General features: G+C 41.2%; 1 non-coding gene across 1 annotated transcript; it reads right to left on the bottom strand.

Annotated features, from left to right (window-relative positions):
• Positions 1 to 3,122: 3,122 nt before the first annotated feature.
• LOC112731257 (small nucleolar RNA R71) lies at positions 3,123 to 3,226 on the bottom strand. Its single transcript, XR_003167044.1, has one exon. It is a non-coding gene; the product is annotated as a small nucleolar RNA R71 (small nucleolar RNA).
• Positions 3,227 to 9,707: the final 6,481 nt, after the last annotated feature.

The following is a 9,707-nucleotide window of genomic DNA, read 5'->3' as shown; positions in this document are numbered from 1 at the left end:
AGGTTAGCAGCATTTCTTTAGGAAATAAGTTAGTTTTGGGGTAAATATTCCACTTATTGCCTTGACTCAAGCATACATTGTGCATTTTACATGATTTCATGAGGATTTTGCATAAGTTTAATGACAAATATTATGTTGCATTATTCATGACTTGGACTAGAGCTTTGATGCACTTTGTTTCTGATTTCAGGACCAAAAAGGAGCAAGAAAAGGGGAGGTAACTTGCAAAGATTAATGAGAAAAGTGATTGCCAATAACACTCCAAAAAGCCATCAATGCCCACATTAGAGAGTCACGTTAACCAAGTTAACGTGAACTCTAACATGGAGGAAGAAGTTGAGCCAACGTTAGTGACACTCAACATTGTCACTAACGTTGCACTTACTCATAAGTGCCACGTTAGAAGCAGTTAACTAGTTAACGTGGCCTCTAACGTTAAGGGGGAGGAGAGAAGCCAACGTAGTGACACTCAACATTGTCACTAACGTTGGCCTATGGTGCTAAGTACCACGTTAACTCCCACGTTAACTTGGTTACGTGGGAACTAACGTAGAGGATGAAGAGTTGTCGACAACGTTAGTGACACTCAACATTGTCACTAACGTTGAAGCAACCACACAACCCCCAAGAGTCACGTTAACTTCCACGTTAACCAAGTTAACGTGGAAGCTAACGATGAGAAATGAAGGATGAGCCAATGTTAGTGACACTCAACATTGTCACTAACGTTGGATGGCTAAAAGATGGCCACGTTAGAAGCCACGTTAACCTAGTTAACGTGGACTCTAACGTGAGACCTAGGGGCACATTGGAACGTTAGTGACAATGTTGAATGTCACTAACGTTCTCGAAGGATGGCAAAGGCCACGTTAGAAGCCACGTTAACCTAGTTAACGTGAGCTTTAACGTGAAGCAAGAAGGGGCACACTGGAACGTTAGTGACAATGTTGAGTGTCACTAACGTTCTCGAAGGTTGATAAGGCAACGTTAAAAGCCACGTTAACCTAGTTACGTGGGTTTTAACGTAAGGCAAAGGGGTGCATTGGAACGTTAGTGACAATGTTAAGTGTCACTAATGTTCCCGAACTTGGACTTTCACTAAATGATTAACACTCCTTACGCCCTGAGCTTAAGTCTCTGCCCACTCCGCACTTTCTCTCTACAAGTAAAGCCAAGCCCAATTAAAGAAAGGAACTGCTTCAAACTCAAGATCCAAAGGCCCAAGACTTGAAGAGTGAACTAGAAACTGAGAAGAGTAGTATATATAGGAGTAGCTTTGAATTGTAAAATAGTTCTGGAGGCTGAAGAACCACTCTCTGTATTTACTTTCTTTGCAATTTCTAGTTTTATGATGTATTCTCCATCTTTGTTTTCATTTTCAAGAGCTATGAACAACTAAACCCCTTTCATTGGGTTAGGGAGCTCTGTTGTAATTTGATGGATCAATACTAATTTTCATTGTTCTTCTTCTATCTTTCCTCTTGATTTTACTTGAAAGCTTTCGATCTTCATCCAATTGAGTAGTTATCTTGGAAGAGAAGCTATTCAAACTTGGATCTCTTTTGAACCTTGGAAGAGGAATAAAGAGATCAAGCTAGAAATGCTTTCTCATGCTGGACCAAATTGGGTTTGGATGGGTATGTGACTGTAACCCTCTCAATACTTGGTTTGGGAATGCATGTGGTATAATCAGTGACCATACTTCATCTCTTCTCATGAGCAATTGACCAAGGAATTGGCTATTGATCAAGATTTGAGAGATTGAATTGCAAGGAATTGTAATTCAATCACTTAAGATTGCCAAGGAGATCAATGAGTGCATTGATTGAGGAAGGGATGAAATAAACTTGATCCGGAGAATTGCAACATCTCCTAAGCCCAATGAACTCCCCATCTCTAATCTTACCCATTCTCTTTAATTTCTGCGATTTACTTTTATGAGCAAATCCCCCATTCCCATTTATAATTCTGCAATTTATTTTCAGTCATTTACTTCCATTCCTTTAATTCTAGCATTTACTTTTCTGTTATTTACATTCCCGCCATTTTACTTTCTGCAACTCTCAACCCAATTTCTGGATTCGCTCAACTAGAACATTCTTCTAATTGAAGTTGCTTGATCAATCAATCCCTGTGGGATTCGACCTCACTCTATTGTGAGTTTTTACTTGATGACAACTTCGGTACACTTGCCGAAGGAAGATTTGTTGAGAGACAAGTTTTCCCCGCATCAAGTTTATGGCGCCGTTGCCGGGGATTGATTGTGCATCAACAATGATTAGATTGGAAGATCACTAGATTGAGCATTTTATTTTGTGAATTTCATTTTTCTGTTTGATTGATCTACTTTTTGTTTTAGCTAAACTTCTTCCCCTCTCCATCTACTCTTTTGTTTTTCTTTGTTATTTTCAATTCTGTTTGCTAACCCACTAACTGTTTGATATATTGCATCACCCACAACTAACATCAATTTTGACACAAATACTGCCTGCACCTATATTCTCTGCTTGTACTTGTTGGTTGTATGACAGGGAGAAGAAGCGGGGCTTCAACTTCCTTTGATTCTGAACCAGAGAGAACCTTCCTTAGACTAAGGAGGGAGGCAAGAGGAAAACGAGTAGTTGGTGCTGAAGAAGAGGAGGAACAGTTTGAGGAATACTTTGAACCAAACGTGGAAGAAACATGGAAAATCATCATGAAGAAGAGACTCACAACCATGGCAGAGGAGGTGGAGCAAATCATGCTGGGGAGGATAGAAGAGTTTTGGGCTCTTACATTAATCCAAACCCAGGCAATTGTGGAAGTAGCATCCAAAACCAACAATTCATGCCAACAACTTTGAACTTAAACCACAGCTCATCACCCTTGTTCAGAACAACTGTTCGTTTGGAGGAGGTGTTCAAGAAGATCCCAACTAACATTTGACCACCTTCTTGAGAATATATGACATAGTGAAATCTAATGGTGTTCATCCTGACGCCTATAGATTGCTCTTATTTCCCTTCTCACTCAGAGACAAGGCAGCCAAGTGGCTGGAATCCTTCCCAAGGGAGAGCTTGACAACTTAGGAGGATGTGGTGAACAAATTCTTAGCAAGATTCTACCCTCCTCAACGAATTAATAGGCTGAGAGCTGAGGTTCAAACCTTCAGGCAACAGGATGGTGAGACTCTGTATGAAGCATGTGAGAGGTTCAAAGACTTAACAAGGAGGTGTCTACCTGACATATTCAACGAATGGGTCCAGCTGCACATTTTCTATGAAGGGCTCTCTTATGAGTCAAAGAAGGCAGTAGACCATTCATCTGGAGGGTCTTTGAACAAGAAGAAGACCAATGAGGAAGCTATAGATGTTATTGAAACAGTAGCAGAAAATGACTACTTCTATGCTTCCGAAAGAGGGAACACAAGAGGAGTGATGGAGCTAAACAATGTAGATGCTCTGTTGGCCCAAAACAAGCTCATTACCCAGCAGCTGGCTGACCTCACCAAGAAGATGGAGATGAACCAAGTAGCAGCAATCTCCACTTCATCAACAACACAAGAAGGAGTAAACCAAGAAGCAGAAGGGAGTCAGGAGCAAGCCAACTACACTGGGAATTCACCAAGGAAAAACTATGATCCATACTCCAAGACTTACAACCCTGGATGGAGAAATCACCCGAACTTTGGGTAGGAAAGTGAGCAAGATCAAAACCAAGACCAGAGACGTTACAACTCCAACAACAATTCAGCTCACCAACAATTCACCCAGAGGACATCTCAACACCCCCACAACAACACTTCTCCACATACTTATCAAAACCAAAACAACACATCTGCTCCGAACCACTCATCAATTGATGACAGGCTCTCTAAGATTGAAGCCTTACTAGAAGGAATAAGCCAAGAGATTCAAGAAAATAAGGTGTTCAAAGAGGAGGTGCGAGCCAATATTAAGAACCAGGGAGAAACCATTAGGAAACTGGAATTCCAAGTGGGATATTTAGCTGAGAAGATTCCCAAACCTACTGATAGCTTCCCAAGTGACACTGAGAAAAACCCCAAGGGAGAAGCAAAGAAAGTAAGATGGGAAGATTGCAAAATGGTCACTACAAGTGATCAAGAGATTGAAGACAAGCAAGGCAAAATGTGCAAACAACCTGAAGACAACTCAACAAAGGAGAAAGATAGAGATCATAAAGAACCAGAAATCTCACAACAAGAGCTGCTGAAGCTCTATGCACCATTCCCTCAACTGCTCAATGGTGCTGTGGGAAAAAGAATATACTCAAGGTTCCTAGACTTGTTTGCATCTCTGCATGTGAACATACCATTCATCAAGGCAATTCAACAAATGCCTGCATTCATCAAGTATATGAAGGAACTTCTTCCCAGGAAAAGCTCACTCAAGGGAGGGCAGACTATAGTGATGAACAAGGAATGTAGTGCCCTTATTCAACCTGAGTTACCTACAAAAAGAAGAGACCCAGGAAGTTTTCATATCCCTTGTGCCATAGGTGAAAATATGTTCGATAGAGCACTATGCGATTTAGGGGCCAGCATCAACTTACTGCCCTTATCCCTGGTGAAGAGGCTGCAGATCAATGAGATAATGCCCACAGATGTCATTATCAGACTGGCTGACAAAACTCAAAAGCAAGCAATAGGAGTGGTGGAAAATGTGTTGCTAAAGGTTGGGAAGTACTTTCTCCCAACAGACTTTGTCATTCTGGACATGGAAGAGAGTCACACTCACCCAATCATATTAGGAAGACCATTCCTAGCTACGGCCAGAGCACTTATCGATGTAGAAAAAGGGGAGCTAATATTGAAATTCCATGATGAACAACTCAGCTTCAATGTCTTCAACTTCTCACAAGAAACAGATCAACAGGACAAGGAACTAAGCACAAACGATAAGGAGACACTGAAGGAGGAGACAAGCACTGAAACACAGCTAGTTCATTCTGAAACCCCCTCAATTGATAAACAAGGAAAACAACAACTGCCACAGCTCAAGGAAAAGTTGGAGGAACCCAAACCTCTAGAGGCAGGTGAAGACAGCATCACAACTCCTTGGAGAAAAGAGGTCACCAAGGGGAAGGCAACCTCAAAAGAAACAAAGAAGAAGGTACCAAGGAGATGGAGGAACAAGAAGATCCCTACGGAAGACTTCTCTCCAGGGGATAGAGTTGTCTCAGCCTACTTCCCAGATATTCCCCCTAATCTCTCTACTGTGCCATCTCAATTATCCAAGGTCTTCACTATCAACAGAGTTCTTTCCTTGGAACATGTGGAAATCATTGATCCAACCAATGGATACAAGTCCACAGCAAGAGGGGAGGACTTTAAGCACTACCAACCACCGTGATGAAAGAAAAACGTCAAGCTAGTGACGTTAAAGAAGCGCTTCATGGGAGGCAACCCATGTTTTATATGCTTTCAGATGATAATGAATAAGTCAATCTTTATGAGCTTCAATCCAAACTTAACAAACAATTGGTGAAAATCTTCTTATGCAGAATATAGTGAGGAACAAGTTTGGTGTTCAAAGCAAACCAAGTTGCATGCTAGCCTTGGGAGCTTTGAACACAAAACTTTCATCACAGTGCTTCAAACTAAGTTTGGTGTCACCCCATGGTGCCACCAAAATGCATATAAGGAACCACCAATAGTTAGTTAGTTAGTTGAAATTCATAAACAAACAATCAAATCCTTTCTTTCAATTTATTCTAGCCGTAGAGTTTTAATTTTCTTATATATATTAATTCCCTTATTTCAAATCTTTATAGGAAAGGAAAGGAAGCATGAAAAGGGATTGATTGGACACTTAAATGGGGGAAATTTCGCCACTTAAAGAAGAGGGGCTACACACTTGTTCTAAAGAGGGAATACGTTGGAAAATGTTGCCATGAAACATTGAAAAAAAGGGACCCCTAGAAGACCGAGCAATCCCCATCATAAAGTGATGATCCTTGTCTTCTAGCCATGCATAACCCCAACCATCCATCAAGTGACCACTTCATCAATCTACACCCTCCATTCTCTCACAACTTCTCTATATAAACAACCCTTGTCCATACCACCCTTCATTGTCATCACACACCTTCACCACTCTTCATTTCGGTACAATACACCCCCTATCCAATTATAAACATTCCTCCCCTCACTCTCCTCATTGCCATAAAACCCTAAACAACCAAAAGTCTCCACAACCTTACCACCTTCACATATTAAATCATCATTCATGGCATCTTCAAGTTCTAAGAGAAGGGAAGGGAAGGAACCCATGAAAGAACACCCATATGATGAGAAGAGATTTAGAAGCTTGCATCATGCATTGCAATACGGGTGGATGGTTGATAAGGAAATCATTTATGAGCTGGGATTTCAAGTTAAGAAGACTGAATGCCCCGAAATCACAGAGAAGGTAGAAAGGAGAAGATGGGAGCTCCTCACTGACCCGGTCACTAAGGTAAATGCAAATCTCATAAGAGAATTTTATGCAAATGCAGTCAGGTATGATAAAAAAGATGAGTCATATACAAGCTTTGTGAGAGGGACAATGGTGGATTTTGGTCCCATGAGTGTAATGAGGGCATTGAAGCTACGGTCTATACCATTTGAAGAAGAAAGTTACCACTCAAGATTGGACAACAACCCTAATTATGACCAGCTTTTACTAGACCTTTGTGTACCAGGAGCTAACTGGGAAAGGGGTGCAGGAAATAAACCAAAGTTCATTAAGAGAACAGATCTCACTCCTGAAGCTAAGGGGTGGTTCGAGCTAGTGAGGAGGTCTATTCTCCCAGCTGTAAACAACTCGGAGGTGAATCTCGAGAGAGCAACAATGTTGCATTGTATACTCAAGGGAGGAGAAATCAAAGTTCATGAGATCATAGCTCAAGGAATTAGGAAGATGGCAGAGAAAAGCGACTTAAGAGGAACATTAGGTTACCCCAGCACTATTTACCGAATATGCAAGAAAGCTAGGGTGGTTTTTGAAGATGAGGACCCCGTTTGGATAAAGGAAGGCATTCCAATAACGGTCCGAAGGATGAATGCTGTAGCACTTCCCCTGCCTCAACGGAAGCAAAGAAAGAGGACAGCCCCTCCAGTAGTTAAAGGACAGGTCTTAGAGGGACAAGCACCACAGACCTTGGACATGCACCAATTACAGGAAGCCATTGATGGCTTATCTAGACAATATTTGGAAAGCCAAGGAGCACAGAAAGAGCTTCAACTACAGATGATGGGGCAGCAAGATGAGTGGCAAAGGCAAATGATGGAACAGCAACTAAGCCAAGGACAACAATGGGGAGAAGCATTCAACAGGATGGAACAAAGGCAAAACGAGTAACAAGAATCCACCCAGAGGCTAATCAACATCCAAGCACATCAAGGGGCACACATACATGAGATGCATTGAAGACAAATAGAACAGGCAGAACTATTGGACGAGCAAAGGGCATTCGCAGAAGGAGTTTACATGAGTCAAACAGGACATCAGATAAATACTCAAGCCAGGCTCGGCTACTTGGTGGGACAGCTGCCAATATTGCATCCAGGAATAGCCAAGTATGATAAAATGAAGGATGAATTAGCACGAAAGGAAAGACAAAGGGTGGAAGAGAGTCATGAGTCAGTGAGGAAGGCACTCGAGGATTGGAAGTAAGCAAGATTGGCACGGATGCAAGGAAATGCAAGAGGAAACAAGGAGGACAAGCAAGGAAAAGAGCGTGGACACCCACAACAGTAAAAGGTGGTGGAGTTCCTTCTTTGTTCCATCTTTCTCTGTGTTTTAAATAAGGAAGATCTTGTATGAAATAGAACTTGCTTCCATGTTATGTTTAAACCTTTTTCAAATCATGTTATTTTTAGTTTTTGGTATTGAAGAGAGTCTATGTGCACTGGTCTTTATGTCACTGCATCATTCCCTTATTTACTTGTAAGCTTGTCCCTTTTTATCAAATGAAGAAGAGAATGTTTATGTTTGTAAAAGACCAGAGTGGAGTTTATATTGTGGAAGTACATTCATGAATCTTTGGGGTAGTCATAAGTTAGCTAAGTTGGTTCAACCACAAAGCTAGGAAGACAACTATCTATCCTGAATACTTTGCTTTGGATACACTCATGAGACTAAGTTAATAACAAGATCCTAAGAAGAGAAAAGGGAAAGAACAATGGAAGTGAAAAACAAAAGAAAAAGAGTAAGCAATAAGGCTAGGCATCAATGGTTTTAAGCTTGAGGCAAGTGTCTGTGGTGCTCCTGTGTGAGGGATCTACTTGGATGAATAAGCTCTTAGGGGTGCCTTATCACTTGGTAACTTGGGTTAACAAACTCGGGATTATCAGCTGAAAGTCCACTATCAAGAGTAACCTTCACTACAGAACACTTAGTAACCCAAAGAGGTGCTGGACACCAAGGTCTCAAGAAAAGGAAATAAATAAACTAAATGCCTGTAGTGTGTATGTATGGGGGATAGGCTTGAGGGAGTAAGTCCTTAGGGGTGTCTCAACACCTAGCACGTTGAACCAACTGGTTCGGGAGTGTTGGCTGAAAGCTTATCTTAAAGAGTTGCCCCCTTACAGAGCACCTAGCCTAAATAACACAAACAACCCTTGTAATAACAATAAAAGGATCAATGAATAAAAGTCTCATGGGATATGAACAAAGTGGGTGTTTTAGGACAGAATAAAGGTCTGAAAGCCAGTAATGGAATGAACCTAAGTTGCTATGCATGAAACCACCATAAAATCAGTAATATGACTTCCACAAGGATGACTCATTCCTCTGGATATTCCATTCATCATTCTCTTGTTCCAGTACTTGCTTAGGGACAAGCAAGCTTTAAGTTTGGTGTTGTGATGCCAGGGCATTTTGGCCAGTTTCACTGACCTTTTCTTTACTGTTTTTAGGTTAGTTTCATGCATTTCTTTAGGAAATAAGTTAGTTTTGGGTAAATATTCACTTATGCCTTGACTCAAGCATACATTGTGCATTTTACATGATTTCATGAGGATTTTGCATAAGTTTAATGACAAATATTATGTTGCATTACTCATGACTTGGACTAGAGCTTTGATGCACTTTGTTGCTTGATTTCAGGACCAAAAAAGAGCAAGAAAATGGGAGGTAACTTGCAAAGATTAATGAGAAAAGTGATTGCCAATAACACTCTCAAAAAGCCATCAATGCCCACGTTAGAGAGTCACGTTAACCAAGTTAACGTGAACTCTAACGTGGAGAAAAGAAGTTGAGCCAACGTTAGTGACACTCAACATTGTCACTAACGTTTGCACTTACTCATAAGTGGCCACGTTAGAAGCCACGTTAACCTAGTTAACGTGGCCTCTAACGTTAAGGGGGAGGGAGAGAAGCCAACGTTAGTGACACTCAACATTGTCACTAACATTGGCCTATGGTGCTAAGTACCACGTTAACTCCCACGTTAACTTGGTTAACGTGGGAACTAACGTAGAGGATGAAGAGTTGTTGACAACGTTAGTGACACTCAACATTGTCACTAACGTTGAAGCAACCACACAACCCCCAAGAGTCACGTTAACTTCCACATTAACTTGGTTAACGTGGAAGCTAACGATGAGAAATGAAGGATGAGCCAACGTTAGTGACACTCAACATTGTCACTAACGTTGGGATGGCTAAAAGATGGCCACGTTAGAAGCCACGTTAACCTAGTTAACGTGGACTCTAACGTGAGAC

This window comes from Arachis hypogaea, chromosome 12 (genome assembly GCF_003086295.3).
Source record: "Arachis hypogaea cultivar Tifrunner chromosome 12, arahy.Tifrunner.gnm2.J5K5, whole genome shotgun sequence".
NCBI classification, from domain to species: domain Eukaryota; kingdom Viridiplantae; phylum Streptophyta; class Magnoliopsida; order Fabales; family Fabaceae; genus Arachis; species Arachis hypogaea.
This window is presented reverse-complemented; position numbering and strand designations above follow the sequence as displayed.